Source organism: Nicotiana tabacum, chromosome 13 (assembly GCF_000715075.1).
Source record: "Nicotiana tabacum cultivar K326 chromosome 13, ASM71507v2, whole genome shotgun sequence".
Taxonomy (NCBI): domain Eukaryota; kingdom Viridiplantae; phylum Streptophyta; class Magnoliopsida; order Solanales; family Solanaceae; genus Nicotiana; species Nicotiana tabacum.
In genome coordinates this window covers 53,744,045-53,765,995 of record NC_134092.1, presented here as the reverse complement: position 1 = coordinate 53,765,995, position 21,951 = coordinate 53,744,045, and the positions used below count along the sequence as shown (strand labels likewise).

The 21,951-nt window shown below is 38.1% G+C and overlaps 1 long non-coding RNA gene across 1 annotated transcript; it reads right to left on the bottom strand.

Moving 5' to 3' along the window:
* Nucleotides 1-1,769: 1,769 nt before the first annotated feature.
* Nucleotides 1,770-8,979, bottom strand: LOC107816509 (uncharacterized). The gene is made up of 2 exons (XR_001654983.2): nucleotides 8,386-8,979; nucleotides 1,770-1,973 (listed from the first exon to the last, which is right to left on the bottom strand). It is a non-coding gene; the product is annotated as an uncharacterized LOC107816509 (long non-coding RNA).
* Nucleotides 8,980-21,951: the final 12,972 nt, after the last annotated feature.

The following is a 21,951-nucleotide window of genomic DNA, read 5'->3' as shown; positions in this document are numbered from 1 at the left end:
TGAAATACTTCAAAATTTTTATGGGGTGTTATATTCTCCCCTGCTTAGGATCATTCGTCCTCGAATAAGGGTCAAAATCCGTTATTAGCATTCAATGTGGTTCAACTGTTGGTTGACACACACCAGTAGTTTCAAAATTTGGCTAACTCCCTAAATTTCCAAAAATGTTTCGCCAGAGTCTCCCTTGTAACTGGGCCTATCCACCTGCCAGAGTAACACCAAAACAATTCCTAACAACACATCCGCAACTTGACAAAACATCACCATGTATAACAACGTCACTAATCTCATACTTACAGGCATTATAGTATCAAGAGTGGTATCTGGACATGAGCTGCACATATTTAAATCATAACACACAGAAGTACCTTTCAAATCACAATCATTTAACTATACACTCAAGTGGGAACATTTTATTTCCTTAACACTTTTTTCCTTCCATGTGGTCTCCTCAACTTACAGACTTCTCCATAACACGTTAACGGAGACAATCTCAACTCCCGGACTTTTCTAACAAGGATAGCAAATAGTTGCTCCTCACAATCCCATTATCCCTTATCTTCACCTTATTAGACATAGACACATGAACCCGGCCGAGCAAGCCTATTAGACTTCCTTCTACCCAAACTCATTCATGAATAAAGAGGAGATGTACTCCATTAATCAATCACTGAAAAGTTTTTTATTAACAACCTTTTTATTCCCATTAGTAGATTCATTCATAATTTCCAAAACATTACGAGTTTATAGAATTAATGAAAAACATATTTTCGACGTCGTTCTTGGAGCTCAGGCCATCCATATGAAAACTTACATACAACAACATATTGTAAGCCTTCTATTACATTCATACGTTCCACCTCCGCTTCTGAAAACTTCACCAATGGTTGCCCATTCACAACTGTTGCTCGTCGAAGGGGAATTGGTTCAACAGTAGCGGCTCGTTCATGCATGGTAGTGTTCGACGTACTAGGTTTCAGAATTTTTGAGTAGTCTAATGGTTGTGGATTGGTATTTGATGCAGTTGGGGTTGGTGCGAGGGTGGAGGAGGGCTGACCGGCCGTCGATGGCTGGTCGCCGGCCAAATTGGCCATGGCAGCAATCAACATGAATATCGCCGCTAGGGTTTAGGGTTTTTGCTAGAGACATTTTTCCCCTTTGCTAACTTCCATAACTATGTTATGTGAACGTGTACATAGTCATAAAAATTAATTTGTTTGAAACGCGCCTAAAAGTGCACTAGCGTTTTGATTTGTTTTCCTAAATTTGAGGTTATTGTGAGGCCAGGAATTTATGAAATTATTTTGTGAAAGAAGTGTATTATTCGAAATTTGAGGTTACTGGATCGGGGATCTTTACACATATAGCCGGCCATATTTACTGTTTACTTTTATCTAGTCATATACATAGATTATACAATGTTTATACATAATTATACATATATAAGACATAAATTATGCATTTATTATACCTCCACCAGTTATTTTTAGTTTAAGTGGTTGGGTGGACTGCTACTTGGGTTAATTCTTCATTGGATCGCCACCTCGACTGGGCTCAAAGTGGGAGCCCAATAGCGTTGGGCATGGCACTATCAATGGCTGGCCTTTTACCCTGGCGGCAGGTCTCATTTGGACCTTTGAAATATATTGTGCTAGAAACGAAAGTAGAAGTTCGAAGCCCAATTGGCCCCAAACCTATAGACCTATGCATAAACCACTTGCCGCCGGGCAATAGGTCCAATTCGGCCAGAATATTGTTAACAATCAACATTGCAGAATAAACCAATAAACAATTGATCGAACAAACTATCACAAATCTCATACAAAAGGAATACATTTGCAGATATAATAACTAATTTATCATATTACAATCAAACGAAGCTAGTCTATTACAGCAGTAGCCCTTCTTGTTAGCAACTTCTAACTTGCAGTGGCCAACCACTTCTATTCTTCATGAGATAACCATCCTCTAGCCTTGTTCAAATGTCAAGTTTGAAAAAATAGCCATGAGACAACCCTTGCAAACTTGAGTATTTCAAGATTGAAACCTAGGCTCTAATCAACTACTAAAAACACACAGGCCGACAAAAGTAGGAAATTCAAAGGTGTTTATTTAAGGGAAATGATCAAAATTAGAACACGAATGCTTGGATCTGACCAACTGGCGGCCAGATCCTCAAGCTGCAACTAATGAGGTTGTATTCGAGTGTTTCTTAAAAATTGCACGGGGCGTCCTATTTGATCGTTGCCATTTAACCTGTAATTACTTTTTAATTTTTTTTAACTAGCACCCAAAGTTTAAACAACTCCTCCTTCTCATCCTTCTCCTTCTCCTTCTTCTTCGGGTTACAGTGATTTTATATGGTGTTTGTGAATATATTTTAAGGGAGTTTATGATGTTTTATAATAGTGAGCTGCTGCGACGCTTTATTTTTTACTATTGTCTTAGGATTTTTTCTTCTTTTTCTTAATTGCAAAATGAGTTCATTAGATTTATTATTATTTTGATAAATTGATGATTGTGGTTTGTTCTTGATGATATATGGAAGTTATGTTTCAAATTTGAGATCATTTGGAGTAGATTTAGGTGCTAAATCGTATATTGGATTGTTAAAATTCGAAGAACAAATTTCTATTTCTCGGCAATTTGCACTTCAGACCTATTTGGCTTTAAGTGCATAAAAATGTTGGTTGCACTTCAGACTTATTTGGTCTTAAGTGCATGTGAAATGCAATTTTTTCACTTCAGATTTTTCGGCCTTAAGTGCATGAAACCATTGGTGGCACTTCAGACCAATTTAGCCTTAAGTGCATCTGAAGTGCAATTTTTCACTTCAGACCTCTATGACCTTAAGTTCATAAATTTTTTTTATTGCACTTTGGACTTATTTGGCCTTAAGTGTAATTTTTGCACTTTAGACTTAATTGGCCTTTAAGTGCATTGCACTTCAGACTAATTTTTTTTAACTTCATACCCGATAAGTCTGAAGTTGATCGTAAAGTGGATAGACTTGCAATTTATTTTGCAAAGTGGGTATAGCTTCAATTGTGATCCCAAAACCGGGTATAGATGCAAAAGCCACGGGTGTTTCACTACTTAAAACAAGCAGTAATACAATAGTATAACCTGAGAACTGAGTCACTACATCATCCAACCACAAACTAGTCAAATATCACTTTATTTATCAATCACAACATGGCTAACTAATTAACAAACACATTTCAAAATTATGGATATAACTAATACTGATAATTTCACACAACTATATTTATAGGTACTCTAAAAAATTACATGGTAATGCAAATAGTACATTGAATGCAGATTTTATAGCAGAACAATAATCGAATAAGAAAGCAAAGAAATGAAGCTCAACAACTTAAGCAACAACAGCAATCTCCAACTCGAAATACCCAGAAATCAATAATTTTTTCCAGAATAATCAGTAAAATCATCGACTCATACTCGAACAATCACCATCTATCACTAGCTTTTCTTGGAATTTCAGAAATCTTCAGGAAAGAAATGTGTTTAGCTTAATGATTTCTATAACTCTTTCTCTGAGAAAAAAAGAGTATTTTTATCGTCTCTAAAATCTCTCCAAGTTAACCTTTAAACTGCCTCGTAAAAAGGAAATGCAGACTTTATATGAGGGGAGATCGTCGGTCGGTACGGTACAATATTTAGACATTTCGGTTCGGTATTTTCGGTGTTCAGTTTCTTAAAATGTTATATCAATAACATACCTAATTAAATTCGGTATGATTCGGTTTTCTCCGTTCGGTTTCGGTTTATTCGATTCGGTAACTTCGATTTATTCGGTTTGAATTCTAGCTAGTGCATAAAGTCATAGACTGTAATATTCGTAATTAAGGTACTCAAAAGTACAAAACTAAAAACGTTTGTTGACAAAAGTTTTGTCCAAAATTAGTAAATATCAACCCAGAGAGAGAAAACTATACATAAAGGAATAAATTTGATCATTAGAAATGTCTTGTTGAGCAGGACCAAGATAGAATACATGGAATATAAGTTCAGTAGCGAGACTCAAGGGGGGAAGGGGAGGTGAGGCTGGACTCGCAGGTCATCCCTAGGAGAGGGAATTTTAAGTACCTTGGGTCTATTATTCAGGGGATGGGGAGATTGATGAAGATGTCACACATCGTATTGGGGCAGGATGGATGAAATGGAGACTCGCTTCTGGTGTTTTATGTGACAAGAAGGTGCCACCGAAACTTAAGGGTAAGTTCTACAGAGTGATGGTCAAACCAACGTTGTTGTATGGGGCTGAGTGTTGGCCAGTCAAGATCGCTCATGTCCAGAAGATGAAGGTAGCAGAGATGATGGTGTTGAGATGGATGTGCGGGCACACCAGGTTAGATAGGATCAGAAATGAGGTTATTCGCGACAAGGTAGGTGTGACTCCTATTGAGGACAAGATGCGGGAAGCGCGGTTTAGGTAGTTTGGTAATGTGAGGAGGAGGAGCACAGACGCCCCGGTGAGGAGGTATAAGAGGTTGACATTGGAGGGCCTACGGAGAGGTAGAGGTAGGCCAAAGAAAAGGTGGGGAGAGGTGATTAGGCAAGACATGCCGCAACTTCAGCTGACCAAGGACATGGCCCTTGATAGGAATGTATGGAGGTCGAGGATTAGGGTAGTGGATTATGTAGTGTAGAGTGTTTATAATAGTAGTATTGACACACAGTCTCGCTTTCTGTGGGCAGTAGGTTTTTATGACTAACCGTTGTTTTCTTTCATTGTGGATTACCTTATTACCTTGTTATTTTTATTCTGCTTTTATATGCCTTTTTGGCACTGTCCCTTCTTGTCTATATTTTCATTAATGTGGTGCTTATGCTTTCCTGAGCCGAGGGTCTATTGAAAATAGCCTCTCTATCCTCACAAGGTAGGGGTAAAGTCTGCGCACACACTACCCTCCCCAGACCCCACGGCGTGGGATAAGACTGGGTATGTTGTTGTTGTTGTATTAGAAATGTCTTGTTACTTAGAGTTAATTGATGAACTTAGAGAATAAAAGAAAATAATATTTTATATTTTTTTTATGTTTATGTTATAATTAATAATATGTGTATTATGTAATATAATATATATTTCGGTACGGTATCGGTATTTCGATATTTCATTATAAAATACCGAATACCATACCTAATACCAATTGTTTTTAAAACTTAAACCAAATACCATACCGAATACCAAAATATCGAATACCAAATACCAAAATTTACGGTTTCGGTATGGTAATTCGGTATTTACCAAATTATCCACGGCCCTACTACTTTCCCCTTTTTACCCCTCTACCAACAGATCCTATGCCTTTAACCAATGACAATAACTCTACCCTCTCTTAGCACCTTCTTAGTAGTTACTCAATAGCAACAACAACAACAACAACCCAGTAAAATCCCACAAGTGAGAGGCATGAGGAGGGTAGTGTGTACGCAGACCTTACCACTACCCCGATAGAGTAGAGAGGCTGTTTCCGATAGACCCTCGGCTCAAGAAAATGAACAAGACAAAAAGAGATAATATATCAGTACCATCAACAGAAACCATAAAAATAATAACAGCATCATAAGAACCAGAAAATAGATGAAACGCAATAATAATAACCAGTAAATAAGACCCGGTGCTATGAAAAATGGACGAATAGAGTGAACACAACATTAACCTCTAGCAGTTTAAGACAAACCCTATCAGACTAACCACACCCGGTACGAAGAAGAAAAATGCTCAACTACCTCCTAACCTACAATCCTAATGTTCGACCTCCACACCATCCTATCAAGGGCCATGTCCTCGGAAATTTGAAGTCGCGCCATATCCTGCCTGATCACCTCCCTTTACCTCTTGTCCTACCCGCCAAAGCCAACCGCTCGCACTTTCTTACCGGATATTAGGGCTTCTCCTCCGCATATGCCCGAACTATCTGAGCCTCCCTTCCCGCATCTTGTCATCTATAGGAGCCACACCCACCTTCTTCCGAATATATTTATTCCTAATCTTATCCATCCTAGTGTGCCCGCACATCCACCTAAACATCCTTATTTCTGCTACTATCATCTTCTATATATGTGAGTTCTTGACCGGCCAACACACTACCCCATACAACATGGCCGGTCTAACCATCGCTCTATAAAACTTACCTTTGAGTATCAATGGCACTTTCTTATTACATAGGACTCCAGATGCTAACCTCCATTTTCTCCATCCCACTCCTATACGGTGTGTGATATCCTCGTCGATCTCCCCGTCCTCCTGGATAACCGACCCAAGGTACTTGAAACTGCCTCTCTTGGAGATGACCTGTGATCCAAGCCTCATGTCCATGCCCGCTTCCATCGACTCGGCACTGAACTTGTACTTCATGTATTTTGTCTTATTCCTGCTCAACTTGAAACCCTTAGACTCAAGGGCCTGTCTCCAAACCTCCAGACTCTCGTTAATACCACCTCATGTCTCATCAATCAGAACTATGTCATGAGCGAATAATATACACCATGGCACTTTCCTTTGAATATGTCGTGTCAGTGCGTCCATCTCCAGGGCAAATAAGAACGGGATGAGCGCAGATCCTTGATGTAACCCCATAACAACCGGGAAATGCTCCGAGTCGCCTCCCACTGTCCTAACCCGAGTCTTAGCTCCGTCATTCATGTCATTGATCGCTCCAATGCAAGCAACTTACACATATTTTGTCTCCAGGCATCTCCAGAGAACCTCCCTAGGGACGTTGTCATACGCTTTTTTCAGGTCAATAAACACCACATGCAGATCCTTCTTCCTATCCCTATATTGGTCCACCAACCTCCTAATAAGGTGGATAGCTTCCGTAGTAGAATGACCCGACATGAATTTGAACTGGTTGTCGGATATAGACGTCGTCCTCCTCACCCTCACTTCCATCACTTTCTTCCAAACTTTCATGGTATGACTTAGTAACTTGATACCCCTATAGTTGTTACAACTCTGGATATCACCTTTGTTCTTGTACAACGGTACCACCGTGCTCCACCTCCACTCATACGACATCCTCTTTGTCTTGAAAATAACATTAAAAAGCCCAGTTAGCCACTCCAAGCCTGTTTTACACACACACCTCTAAAATTCTACTAGAATATTGTCTAGCCCTGTTGCTCTGCTCTTACTCATCTTACGCATAGCCCCCACGACTTCCTCAACCTTAATTCGCCTACAACACCTAAAGTCTCGATCCCTCTCCGGGTGCCCCAACTAACCTAGCATAATATCTCAGTCCCCCTCTTCATTCAGAAGTCTATGAAAGTAAGTTTGCCATCTCCGCTTAATTTTAGCCTCCCTTATCAATACTCTATCGTCCTCGTCTTTGATGCACCTCACTTGATCTAGGTCCCGAGCCTTATTCTCTCTCGCCTTAGCCAGCCGAAATAACTTCTTATCCCCGCCTTTATCCCCTAGTTCCTCGTACAGATGACCAAACGCTACAGTCTTAGCCTCCGTGACCACCAACTTTACCTCTTTCCTCGCTACCTTATACCTTTCTTTGTTCGCTCTCCTTTTCGAAGAGGGATGAGCATTTGGTTACTTTCCAAATTAAGGTGGCGAAGACGAAGATTGATTATCTCCTCCTTAAGAGATGCGATAGAGGGTTGTGCAAGGATCGCAAGGTTATTCTGGGTGAGACACTCGCAACGCAGCATGGGCTCTTGGTGATGGAAAGTAACCAAATGATCCTCCCTCTGTCGCATCTCTTTAGTAGTTACTCAATGATTCTTTTAATGACCTTCCTCTACTACCCTTAATATCCCCCAGCCTCATCTTTTTAACTAGATCCAACTCATCATTCTTGATGTTTCCTATTTAATAATCCCCTGGTAATCCTCTTAAGACACCTGAATTCTATCCTCCAGCTGATAGTCTTATCTCTCTTGAGACTTGACTGAGCTGAAAAAGATTTTAAGTGTTGGGCTCTGACTGACCGACCTCTTGAAGGTCCAATACAATTTACAGCATGTCCATGGCCAATGCAATCCCATATACTTTCAATTACTCAGACCAAAGTCCAAACAACTCTCAACTAATAAACCTAAACTAATATACCTAAACAAATTATATGCTATCTTACTAACTAACCAGGTAATTAGCAATTTTAAAAGAAATCAATGCTAAGACACCAATTAATCATGTTTTAATTAAAAACAAACATGTAGCAATCCAGATGAGCTAATTAAGCGCATGCAATCAAGTAACTGGGACAACTAAACATTCTTCAAAATCAAAACCATAATTAATATGAGCAGACACTATGCCATTTGAACAAAAGAAATTACTCTGAGATTCAACTAATGAAAGGATGAGAGAAATAAAAGGAAGGAATAGTCGAAGTTTACCTCATAGAGCCTCATCAGAATAAGTGAGTTTCGGCAAGCAGAAGTCACCTTCACATGAGCACCGAATTGGATTTTGCAATCCAGTCAGTGCTACATGTGAAAATGGCCACTGAAAGACCGAAATAAGAGGAGAAGGGAAGGTTCAAGGTATGTATGCCGGTCAACGGCGAGTTGAATGGCACCAGAGGTCATCGAATCGACTAGAGACTAACTCCAACGGATAGATCTTGGAAGGATCTATTGAATAGTGCAATTCTCAAAGTCAGACGGGCCTTGGTTTTGCCAGAATCGGAAAGGGGGCAAGGAGGTTAGGGTTTATGATTTTGAGGCTCGGTTCATCGATTTTGGCTGTGTTTTAGAAGAAATCAGTGAAAATTCGGAGGAGAGGGGCATGAGGTGAAGCAATGGTGTAATTTTGGGGTGGTTTGGAGGTTTTTGGGTAGTGGAAGAAAGTGGCGCCACCGGTAGAGGGCAGAGGAAATGATTTACAGCCGTCTTGAATTCCAAAATATGGCGGGGGGGGGGGGGGGAAGAATTAGGTGTGCAATAAAAATGTGATCTTTGGGTATTTCTTTTGTTAAATATGGCTCTAGATGAAAACAACGTCAATTCAAATGAAGACTGCCTCGTTTATTGAGTCTCAAGCACCTTTGACGAATTGGGTCATGAGATCTCTTGGGCTATTTGATTTTGGGCCTGTTTGATGGTTTGGACCTTTAATACGATTTTGAGCATGCAACAACCCTGATTTCCTACACTCTCTGCCTTTTGAACCATTAACCACCTTAAAAATGATTTCGAAAATTCATTTTATACAAATAGCCTATTCATCCAATTATTCAAGTAATTAACTATTAAAGTTATCAATTAACCTAATGAATAATATAATTATGTAGTCAAAGGTCCTAAGATGCAACAATAAAGAAACAACAATTTGTTTTGAGATTTTTGTTAATATTAATGTAACTAAAATACAATTAAAATTCAAAAATATACTCCCTCCGTTATAATTTATGTGAACCTATTTGACTGGGCACGGAGTTTAAGAAAAAATGAAGATTTTTGGAATTTATGGTCCTAAACAAGTCAAAAGGAGGTCCAGAGTATTTATATGGTTATAAAAGCCTTTCACTAAGGGTAGAATTGGAAGTTTAAGCTAATGTCACACCCCAAACCTAAATAGGTGTGGCCGGCACCCGGTGCCATACTCGGCCCGAGCGTACCATTCTGTAACTATGAACTCTGGAGGGGTCACCCTCAACTTAGGCCGATGAGGCCATATTCTGAATCATCTGAAAATATCGTCTCTCTCATCTAAGGGGTAATGAGGTCATATTCTGAATCGTCTGAAAATAACGCCTCTCTCATCTATGGGGTAACCATACCCAAAAACTGATATATATACTGTACAGGCCGATGAAGCCACCAGAACATCTACTAATATAAAAAAATATGTAGGACTCGTCTACAAGCCTCTAGAGATAACAGAACTGTATCATGGTCGGGACAGGGCCTCGACCTACCCATCAAACCTGTATATATAAAATGGACTCCAAGGTCTAGACCTGGTAACTCTGAGGAAGTGGATCTTACCAACCGAGCTGATGTTTGACTTTGTCTACTGGAAAGGTCTATCCAGCTGTCTATCAGGACCTGCAGGTATGGAATGCAGTGTCCCCAGCAAAAGGGACGTCAGTACGAAATAATGTACCGAGTATGTAAGGTAGCAGAATAATTAAAAGCTGAAACTGAACTGATTATATAATAACTGAAAGTAACTGGGAGTCAAAGATGATCTGAAGATATGCTTACCTGCTGATACTGCTCAACTCTCTCAATATAGTATGTAAAATAGTGGTCCGACCCTATAAGGCTTGGTACATATAACTACTCTACCGTAGTAGGCTCGCTCATAGGCGCTCGACCATACTAGGATCTATATCACGGCCATTCTGGGCTCTCTCATAGGCGCTCAACCATAGTAGGCTCGGTATATAACTTACCATCTGATCAGAGGTTGCCTAATAAGGGCCTGCCCACCGATTATAGCTCGATGGTGGTGAAAATAGTGTAATAAAGTATATATATATATATATATATATATATATATATATATATATATATATATATATATATATATATATATATATATAGACCCTCTGCTCTCTTGACTGAAGAAGATAATACTTAATTGAATATAAAGTCCCAATAAGGGAGAATACTGTAACTGATGAGACTAGGATAATGTACATAAATTCAGGAGTACGAACTTCTCTTTATGTCTCGTTATCAAACACATATAGTTACGAGATCATGCCAAAATGAAGGAAAGGTTTAGCCTTAAAATACCTTATTACAATTTTTCTAATAACCATGTTGAACTCGTCTCTTATCACCTTAATCTACAACAACAATAATAATACTATCATTAAGTTACGAAAGGTACAACTATCGCATAACAAATGACAAGCTTATTTTGTATTAAAATAGGCAGCATCTCCCCTATAATCTTTACTTCCTCCCAATTCGAGATAACACCAAAAATACAAGAACACACACACACACACACACACACACACACACACACACACACACACACACACACACACACACACACATATATATATATATATATATATATAAATTTTCCAACCTTATATACACCACAAAATACTACAAAATAGCCCAACACACCCCAATCTCTTCATACACAAAACGACCACCGTAGTAGTGTCAAACATCCCGAAAATGTTACGACAAATGACCAGCCCACCACCCTAAATTTATGTGGTGTTTCTCCACAAACTTTATCCTCTAAAACCCCCTAAAACAGTAGCAAAACACTTAATCCAACAGCAACATGAAACAGCCCAAAAAAATAGTTCACTACACGTTGAATAACTCGAACTCACGTCTTCCGATTACCATCCTGTGAGTTCTTACTATTATTGAACGACTTTCCATACATTTCCAGCAGATAAAATGGATGAAAGAGAGCAGTAAACTTACCTTATTTGTTGAATATCTCAGATCCTATCTTGGTTCTTCAAACCCTAGGTTTTTCTCCAACTAGAACATGGAAAGGAGAGAAAATCAATTAGGATTTGTGTTCCATTTTTGGGAGGATTTTTGTAGGGGATTATCTCTGGTTATATTGTTATATAATGAGTGTTATATTTGAAGGATATAATCCCTTAAAAAGAATCTTTGGCCGACTCGAAATAGCCCTTTTTTGGACATATTTAGTCTTCTTATTTAAGCAAGAAGGTGACACACCAACTTGTCACCTAATAGTCTGCGCAGTCTCGCATAAATGCATATATCTCTCTACTACAATGTTGTATTGACAAACAGTTTAATACGTTAGAAAATAGACTCATAGATGTTCAATTTTATGGGTAGATCACCCCGTAACTCTAAGTATATTTGGAGAAAATTGCAGTGACATTTGACCCAAATTTCATTAAAACTTATGAACGTAACTTGTGATGACTTTCATTGACTTTTGTTCTACAACTCACTTGACCTCAAATATTAACACATGACGATTATAATACTAAAATAAATTATAACATAAACCTCTTATCATGTTAAGAACCCTAGTCTCACACCAAAGGTACGGGTTATAACATTCCCAACTTGTCGACTTTCGATGAAACATTATTTTCTTCAATTCCTTTAGCTTCTGAACCTTCCAACCCTCTTTGTACTTGTTGTTCATGCTCTTCAATATTTGTAACCTACGAGGTAACATGATTAACTTACTTTATAAACTTTCAAAGACGATCTCATTTTTGGGTTTATATTAATTGGCTTACGACGTACTCTCACGTACGAAAACATGGGGTGTAACATCATTCCCCCCTTTGGAACATTCATCCTCGAATGTTTACTGATATGCTTATAAGTCTCATAACTTATAGCTTTTACTAATACCTTAATACTATCCTTGCCCTCTAGGCAACTGTTCTATGAATAAATCCAAAGGCCAGGGCATTCCCCCATTTAGGCCTCTTTCTCACACCACGACATGTGGTCGGAATTCTTCCATTCTCGTAACTGTTGCTACCTTTTGTCATGCAGCCTGTACGACTCTGTCATTCTACGCGCGTCTATGTGACTCTTCTCTCATAGTTCCTCAAATGTTTGACCAATCTCTAGGCCTCACTTGGTGAACATATACAGAAATATGACTAGCTGTCCTTATGGGCATCCATAGGTGCACTAAAGTTCTTCGCTCGGTACTTTGTCGAACTTACGACTATTGCTATATCTTATTTCATAGCCTCGGATATCTATGCTTATGGATTTACTACATCTAGGTAGGTCATACTATACTATAACACTTACTTCGATTTTTATTATTACCGAGGTCTGCTACTAACTCTATGTTACTCTCTCGCTGCTTATCCTATATGTATAAATCTAAGTCCTTTAATGCTTCCTTATCACTATTCATATAAAGAATGACATCCTAATCTCCTCTAATACTTTGGAACTTTAATCCTTTAATTGGTGGTTCACCTGTATGTTGATCGGTAATCTACCACTGATAACTTGTAACCTCTTATGTAATACATTATCGTTAGGGCTCACGTCTCATCAGGGAAAATCTGAAGTTATTTGCCTGATCCACCTAGGGACAATACTATACTTCAATAATCGTATTTCATAGCATCCCAATATGATTCATCTTAAGGGGGTATTTTAATCCTATGCAATTCATGAAATCCCTTCTCTTTGAATCATTACTCAATCGAAGGCCTAAATGTCATCCTCTTATCATTTATCACTATTTTACCCTTATTCTACTACCAAGGAAGTATTCCATATCTTTTAAATGCTCATAGTCTTAAACTCCTCTGAGTTCATTCAGGTTATATAGAGCTTTCTATAACTTACGGGAACCATCATCTCTCTTGTTTTGATGGGCTTAATGCTGAGGCCTTACCTATTCTCATCACCTTCTCACTCACCTTTTATTATCCTTACTCCTGTCTACCTAAAGCCTTGTCGTTCTACCATACTTTAGCTTGCGACCTACACATATCTATTTATACTACTCGCAACCTTCCTTTAACTTGCTAGCACTATAGATTTCCTTATGTTATTCTTGAACCTCAAGCGAGACGTAACATCGCCTCTAACTCTTCTTTACTCTCTTAACTTGACCTCTCTGTACCTGGAAACTATAGGCTGGAAGATATGCCACTAACGACACCACTATCATTTCTTGATACGGAATTACGATGTTTCCAGCCCTCTATCTGATATGTGGACTATTTATAACCTTCTGTACTTGAGTATCTCGAACTTTATTTGTCTTCACCTTACTTACCTTTAAATCGCTCATCGTATCTCTGTCACTTTCATAACCTCTCTTCCACATAGGTAGGATTCACATCCACAACTTTAAGCTCTACTATAATACTTGCACCTCTGGTGCATACACAGTCTGGTGGGAGCTTCATACTGACTTCTTATGAGGATGGTATTCTTCTAACTGACTTTATCATAGAGCCATTATAGAATATGGTTGTTGTGCTATATCTCCTGTACCTCTAATATTAAGAGTGATTCTGCAATGTTCTCAATCACGATTTCTATAATTATATAGGTATAATAATAAGACTCCTGATTTACTTAGCTGATGTAACTCTTTAGTTTCCTCTTCTCTCCCTCAGCCTTTATGTAGGCTTAAGCTATTTTTCGATCTGCAGCTCAGGGTATTAGTTATTACTTTAGACTTTCATGGACGCTATGGAACATCCATGATATAATCTTCTAACAATTCAAGCCTTTGACTGAGATATGGACTCAATTATTTCTTTTAACTTATACCCGATTCTCTTACAAGTGTAAGAATGTCAACATATATGGTGCATAAATAATACTCTGAAATCTTACATGTGGTCATAACATAACTAACTCTGGGTCATAGATCAAATAATTCATTTTGTGCCTTCTCAGTTGTCTTTAAATGTAAATAATTAATTTTCATAGTCGTTCTGCCACTTGTTGCATGAATACTTGGCTTATCTTAGTGCCCACATATATTGGGATTTCGTGCAACAAATATGATCTCGAATGTTACTTTCGATTTTTCTTCCTATTCATTGGTCACGATAGGTGCCACTTTATTATGGAGTGCATACAATGTTGTAGTGAGACTGTTGTTCCAAGATCATTTCTTCTTTAGGTCACTATGCTTACGTTGAAGCCTTCTTCCTTATTTTCTCAACTAGTCTTTCGTTGTAGCACTTAGGGGAGATCCTCTGACTCCTGTAAAGTTGCGAGCTTATTACATCGTACACCCGAAGGAATTTTTGATGTTCTTACTCGCCTATAATTATCCTTAGTTACTTACCTCAGTGTCCTTGTGCTAGTAGGGTTACTTCAGAATTGAAATTTTGACTATTTCCCCAGTGGCACTCTCTTTTATTTTTATAATACTTATTAGGTATCTTTAACTACCCCAACTCTATCTGAGTATTTCTCAAGGATTATGATGTCAAATTAGTGAGACTGAATTTCTTGTGCTAGGTTTCACTATGTTTATCTTGCGTGATCTACTAATTTATTTGAGACATCTTGTCTAGCCATAACTAGGCTCTTCCTGAATCAACTACTAACTACTCATCAGTCCATGCTCATATTTATATTCTGCATAACCTCTCTTGGGTTATTTCTTTTGCCTTAACTTACCTTTCGCACTGGCTCCTAATGTATCTAGTGCGTATTTACACTTATTTATCAATAACATCCTGTCCGGGAACTCTTACTGCCTCTCCCTGGCATCGTGCTTGCATAGTGTTATGGAGTCGTAACATATCTGTTTGATCTGAATAAATACAATCTCATTCCTTTTGCCTTTTTACCGTATTATTCCTTTACTATTCCATAGTTACCTGAACTACTTAACTCCAACTTAATACCATACCACCCCATCTTCCCACCTTTACGGGAGTACTAACATTTAATGCTATGAATATTTACCTACAAATATTTTACCTCGTCATCTTCGGCGTCCTTTCACGTCTTCACTGGCTCTTAGTCGCCTTGCGGTAACCCTTCTCTACCAGGGATAACTAAATTTCTTACACGCGCGGGTGACACCTAGTGTAAGTGGCACACTTAGTCCCTTAAGCTTAATTCTGCTAACAATGCTTGCTTTAGGGAAGCGTCTTCCTGAATGACCTTTAAAGGTTATTCTTCTGTTGTCCATTCTATCATTGCAGAAACGTGATCTCCAAAATTTCCACGATGCCGACTATTATCAAATCCTTCGGTTCCTTAATCATGTTTGATTTTTTTTCTTGTTTACTAGCCCATACTAATTTCTATTACTCCGGGGTCTAACTTAGCCTTCTAGTAATCATGTTGGAGTCACCAACTAATTTCTCGAAATAAGGATATGAATTTATGGCATATACGCTTTTATAGTCTCAAGGCCTGTCACCTCTTGTCTTTTCTTTTACTTAACTATAGACTCTGTCATCCAGTCATATTATGATTTACCGTTATCACCCTTTTATCAAATCTTACTTGTAATGCTTCATTTACTCTCTTCTTATTCTCCTGCTAATATCTCTGTCTATTACCTTATTCTGAAAACTTCAACAAAATGTTGTTTCACTTTTTTCTCTCCTTACTCTATCTCACTGGCTCTTCAGGTCGCCTAATATTCTCTTTTTACTAGGGGCGGGAGTCATAACTAAGGTAAATATTTATTCCTTCTAGGATTTCACTACATGTCTCTGATATTTCTGAACGTTCTAGTATTCATATCTGACTGTACTATTCAAGAGTGCACCATCTGGTATGCACGATGTAATAGGGCCTCAAATAGGGCCATGTCGTCAAGAATTCTCACTCTACTAATTCCCTTACCTGCTGCTGGATTAGCCCGCTGGCTAGCTGTAATTTTTCTAATTGAAAACATCTGTATATTATTAGCAAACATAAGTCTTGGCTCGAACTCATATGACTCAGCTATATAGCACGATTTGGATTTGAAAGAAGGGTAACAGACTCCTAAATGTCTTGTAGCTTCCTGTTTATATATTGTGATGCACAACATATCTATAAACAAGGCTCTACTAGACACGACTTGTAGACTCCCTAGGATAGAACAGCTCTGATACAAAGTTGGTCACGCCCCAAACCTGAAGAGGTGTGGCCGGCACCCGGTGCCATACTCGGTCCGAGCGAACCACTCTGTAACTGTGAATTCTGGAGGGGTAACCCTCAACTTAGGCCGATTAGGCCATATTCTGAATCATCTGAAAATATCGTCTCTCTCATCTGAGGGGTAAACATACCCAAAAGCTCATATATATAACTGTGCAGGATGACGAGACTGCCATGAACATCTACTGATATACAAAATATGCATGACTCATTTATAAGCCTCTAGAGATAAAAAAATTGTTTCATGGTCGGGACAGAGCCTTGACCTACACATCAAACTTGTATATATAAAATGGATTCCAAGGTCTAGACTTGGTAACTCCGAGGAAGTGGAGCTTACCAACCGAGCTGATGTTTGAGTATCTACTGGGAAGGTCTATCCAGTTGTCTATCAGGACCTATAGGTATGAAATGCAGCGTCCCCAGCAAAAGGGGCGTCAGTATGAAAATATGTACCGAGTATGTAAGGTAACATAATAATTGAAAGCTGAAACTGAACTAATTATATAATAACTGAAAGTAACCGGGAGTCAAAGATGATCTGAAGATATGCTTACCTACTGATACTGACTCAACTCTCTCAATACAGTAAGTAAAATAGTGGTCTGGCCCCTATAAGGCTCGGTACATATAACTGTTCTGCCGTAGTAGGCTCGCTCATAGGAGCTCGGCCATACTAGGCTATGTATCTCGGCCGTTCTGGGTTCGCTCACAGGCGCTTGACCACAGTAGGCTCGGTATAAGACTTACCATCAGATCAGAGGTTTCCAATAGGGGCCTGCCCACCGATTATAGCCTGATGGTGGTGAAAATACTATAATAATGTGTGTGTGTGTGTGTGTCTATATATATATATATATATATATATATAGACCATCTGATCTCTTGACTAGAAAAAGACAATAATTAATTGAATATAAAGTCCCAATAAGGTAGAATACTATAACTGATGAGACTAGGATAATGTACATAAATTCGAGAGTACAAACTTCTTATGTCTCGTTATCAAACACATATAGTTACGAGATCATGCCAAAATGAAGGAAAAGTTTAGCCTTAACATACCTTATCAGAATTTTTCCAATAACCACAGTTAACTCGTCTCTTCTCACCTTAATCTACAACAACAATAATAATACTATCATTAAGTTACGAAAGCTACAACTATCGCATAATGAACGACAAGCTTATTTTATAATAAAACGGGAAGAATCTCCCCTATAATCTTTACTTCCTCCCAATTCTAGATAACACCAACAACAGAAGAGAACAACAATAACAAAATATATACATTATTTTCCAACCTTATATACACCACAAAATACTACAAAACAGCCCTACACACCCCAATTTCTTCATACACAAAACGACCACCGTAGTAGTGTCAAACAGCCAGAAAATGTTACGACGAACCTCCAGCCCACCATCCTGAATTTATGTGGTGTTTCTACACACTTTTTTTCCTACAAAACTCCCTAAAATTGTAGTAAAAAATGCAATCCAACAACAACACTAAACAACCCAAAAAAACAGTCCACTACAAGTTGAATAACTCGAACTCACGGCTTCCGATCACCATCCTGTGAGTTCTTACAATTATAGAACGACTTTCCATACATTTCCAGCAGAAAAAATGGATGAAAGAGAGTAGTAAACATACCTTATTTGTTGAATATCTCAATTCCTATCTTGGTTCTTCAAACCCTAGATTTTCCTCCAACTATAACATGAAAAGGAGAGAAAATCAATTAGGGTTTGTGTTCAATTTTTGGGAGGATTTTTACAGGGGCTTATCTCTAGTTATTTTGCTATATAATGAGTGTTATATTTGATGGAGATAAACCCTTAAAAGGGCTCTTTGGCCGACCTGAAATAGCCCCTTTTTCAACATATTTAGTCCTCTAATTTAAGCATGTAAGTGACACACCTACTTGTTACCTAGCAATCTGCGCAGTCTCGCAAAAATGCATATATCTCTCTACTACGATGTTGTATTGACAAACGGTTTAATGCGTTAGAAAATATGCTCATAGATCTTCAATTTTATAAATGTATCACCCCGTAACTCTAAGTATATTTGGAGTAAATCGCAGTGACATTTGACCCAAATTTCAATAAAACTTATGAACGTAACTTGTGATGACTTTCATCGACTTTTGATCCACAACTCGCTTGACCTCAAAACTTAACACATGACTATCATAATACAAAAAGAAATTATAACATAAACCTCTTATTATGTTAAGAACCCTAGTCTCACCCCAAAGGTACGGGTTATAACTTTCCCAATTTGTCGACTTTCGACGAAACATTATTTTCTTCAATTCCTTTAGCTTCTGAACCTTTCAACCCTCGTTGTACTTGTTGTTCATGATCTTCAATATTTGTAACCTCCGACGTAACATGATTAATGTACTTTATAAACTTTCAAAGTTGATTTCATTTTTGGGCTTACATTAATTGGTTTACGACGTACACTTACGTACGAAAACATGGGGTGTAACATCATTCCCCCCTTTGGAACATTCGTCCTCGAATGTTGATTGATGTGGTTATAAGTCTCATAACCTATAGCTTTTACAAACACCTTTATACAATCCTTTCCCTCTAGGCAACTGTTCTATTAATAAATCCAAAGGTCAGGGCATTCCCCCCTTTAGGTCTCTTTCTCACACCACGACATGCAGTCGGAATTCTTCAAATCTCGTAACTGCTGCTACCTTTTGTCATGAAGCCTATACGACTCTGCCATTCTACGCACGTCTATGAGACTCTTCTCTCCTATTTCCTCCAATTTTAGCCAATCTCTAGGCCTCACTTTATGAACATATACAAAACTATAACAAGCTGTCCCTATGAGCATCTATAGGTGTACTGAAGTTCTTCACTCGGTACTTTGTCGAACTTACGACTATTGCTATATGTTGTTTCATAGCCTTGGTTATCTATGTTTATGTCTTTACTACATCTAGGTAGGTCATACTATACCATAACACTTACTTCGATTTTTGTTATTACCGAGGTCTACTACCAGCTCTAGGTTACTCTCTCGCTGCTTATCCTATATGTATAAATATAAGTCCTTTAATGCTTCCTTATTACTATTTATCTAAATAATGACATCCAAATCTCCTCTCATAATTTGGAACTTTGATCCATTAATAGTTGGTTCACCTTCATGTTGATCTGTAATCTGCCACTGATAACTTGAAACCTCTTACGTAATATATTGTCGTTAGGGCTCACGTCTCATTAGGGAAAATCTGAAATTATTTGCCTGATCAACCTAGGGACAATACTATACTTCAATAGTCGTATTTTATATCATCCCAATGTGATTCATCTTAAGGGTGTATTTTAATCCATTGCAATTCATGAAATCCCTTCTCTTTGAATCATTACTCAATCGAAGGCCTAAATGTCATCCTCTTATTATTTATCACAATTACACCCTTATTCTACTACCAAGGAAGAATTCTATCTCTTTTAAATGCTCCTAGTCTTAAACTCCTCCGAGTTCATTTAGGTTATATAGAGCTTTCTATAACTTATAGGAACTATCAGCTCTCTTGTTTTGATGGGCTTAATCTTGAGGCCTTACCTATTCTTGTCATATTCTCACTCACCTTTTCTTATCCCTACTCTTGTCTACCTAAAACCTTGTCGCTCTACCATACTTTAGCTTGCGACCTACACATATCTATTCATACTACTCGCAACCTTCCTTTAACTTGCTAGCACCATAGATTTCCTTATGTTATTCTTGAACCTCAAGCGAGACGTCACATCGTATCTAACTCTTCTTTATCCTCTTAACTTGACCTCTTTGTACCTGGAAACCATAGGCTGGAAGATATGCCACTAACGACACCACTATCATTTCTTGATACAGAATTACGATATTTCTAGCCCTCTATATGAGATGTGGACTATTCATAATCTTCTGTACTTGAGTATCTCGAACTTTATTTGTCTTCACCTTACATACCTTTAAATTGCGCATCGTATCTCTGTCAATTTCATAACCTCCCTTCCACATAGGTAGGATTCACATCCCAACTTGAAGCTCTACTATAATACTTGCACCTCTGGTGGGAGCTTCATACTAACTTCTTATGGGGCTGGAACTCTTCTAACTGGCTTTATCGTAGAGGCGTTATAGAATATGGTTGTTGTGCTATCTCTCTTGTACCTTTGATATTAAGAGTGATTCTGCAATGTTCTCAATCACAATTTCTATAATTATTTAGGTCTAATAATCAAACTCCTGATTTACTTAGGTGATGTAACTCTTTAGTTTCCTCTTCTCTCTCAGCCTTTATATAGGCTTAAGCTATTTTCCGATCTGCAGCTCAGGGTATTAGTTATTACTTTAGCCTTTCATGGACACTATGGAACATCCATGATACAATCTTCTATCAATTCAAGCCTTTGGGTGAGACATGGACTCAATTCCTTCTTTTAACTTATACCGGAGTCTCATATAACTGTAAGAATGTCAACATATATGCTGCATCAATAATACTCTGAAATCTTACGTGTGGTCATAACATAACTAACTCTGGGTGATAGATCAAATGATTCCTTTCGTGCCTTCTCAATTGTCTTTAAATGTAAATAATTACTTTTCCTAGTCATTCTGCCACTTGTTGCATGAATACTTGGCTTATCTTAGTGCCCGCATATATTGGGATTTCTTGCAACTCATATGATCTCAAATGTTACTTTTGATTTTTCTTCCTATTCATTGGTCACGATAGGTGCCACTTTATTATGGAGTGCATACAATATTGTAGTAAGACTGTTGTTCCAAGGTCATTTCTTCTTTAGGACAATATGCTTACGTTGAAGCCTTCTTCCTTATTTTCTAAGCTAGTCTTTCGTTGTAGCACTTAGGGGAGACCCTCTGACTCCTGTAAAGTTGCGAGCTTATTACATCGTATACCCGAAGGAATTTTTGATGTTCTTACTCACCTATAATTATCCTTAGTTACTTACCTTCGTGTCCTTCTGCTCATAGGGTTACTTCAGAACTAAAATTTTGACTATTTCCCAGTGGCACTCTATTTTATTTTCGTAATACTTATACAGTACCTTTAACTACCCCAACTCTATCTGAATATTTCTTATGGATTACGATGTCATATCCGTGAGACTGAATTTCCTGTGCTAGGTTTCACTACGTTTATCTTGCATGATCTGCTAATTTGTCTGAGACCTCTTGTCAAGCTATAACGAGGCTCTTCCTGAATCAACTACTAACTACTCATCAGTCCATGCTCATATTTATATTCTGCATAACCTCTCTTGGGTTATTTCTTTTGCCTTGACTTACCTTTCGCACTGGCTCCTAATGTATCAAGTGCCTATTCATAA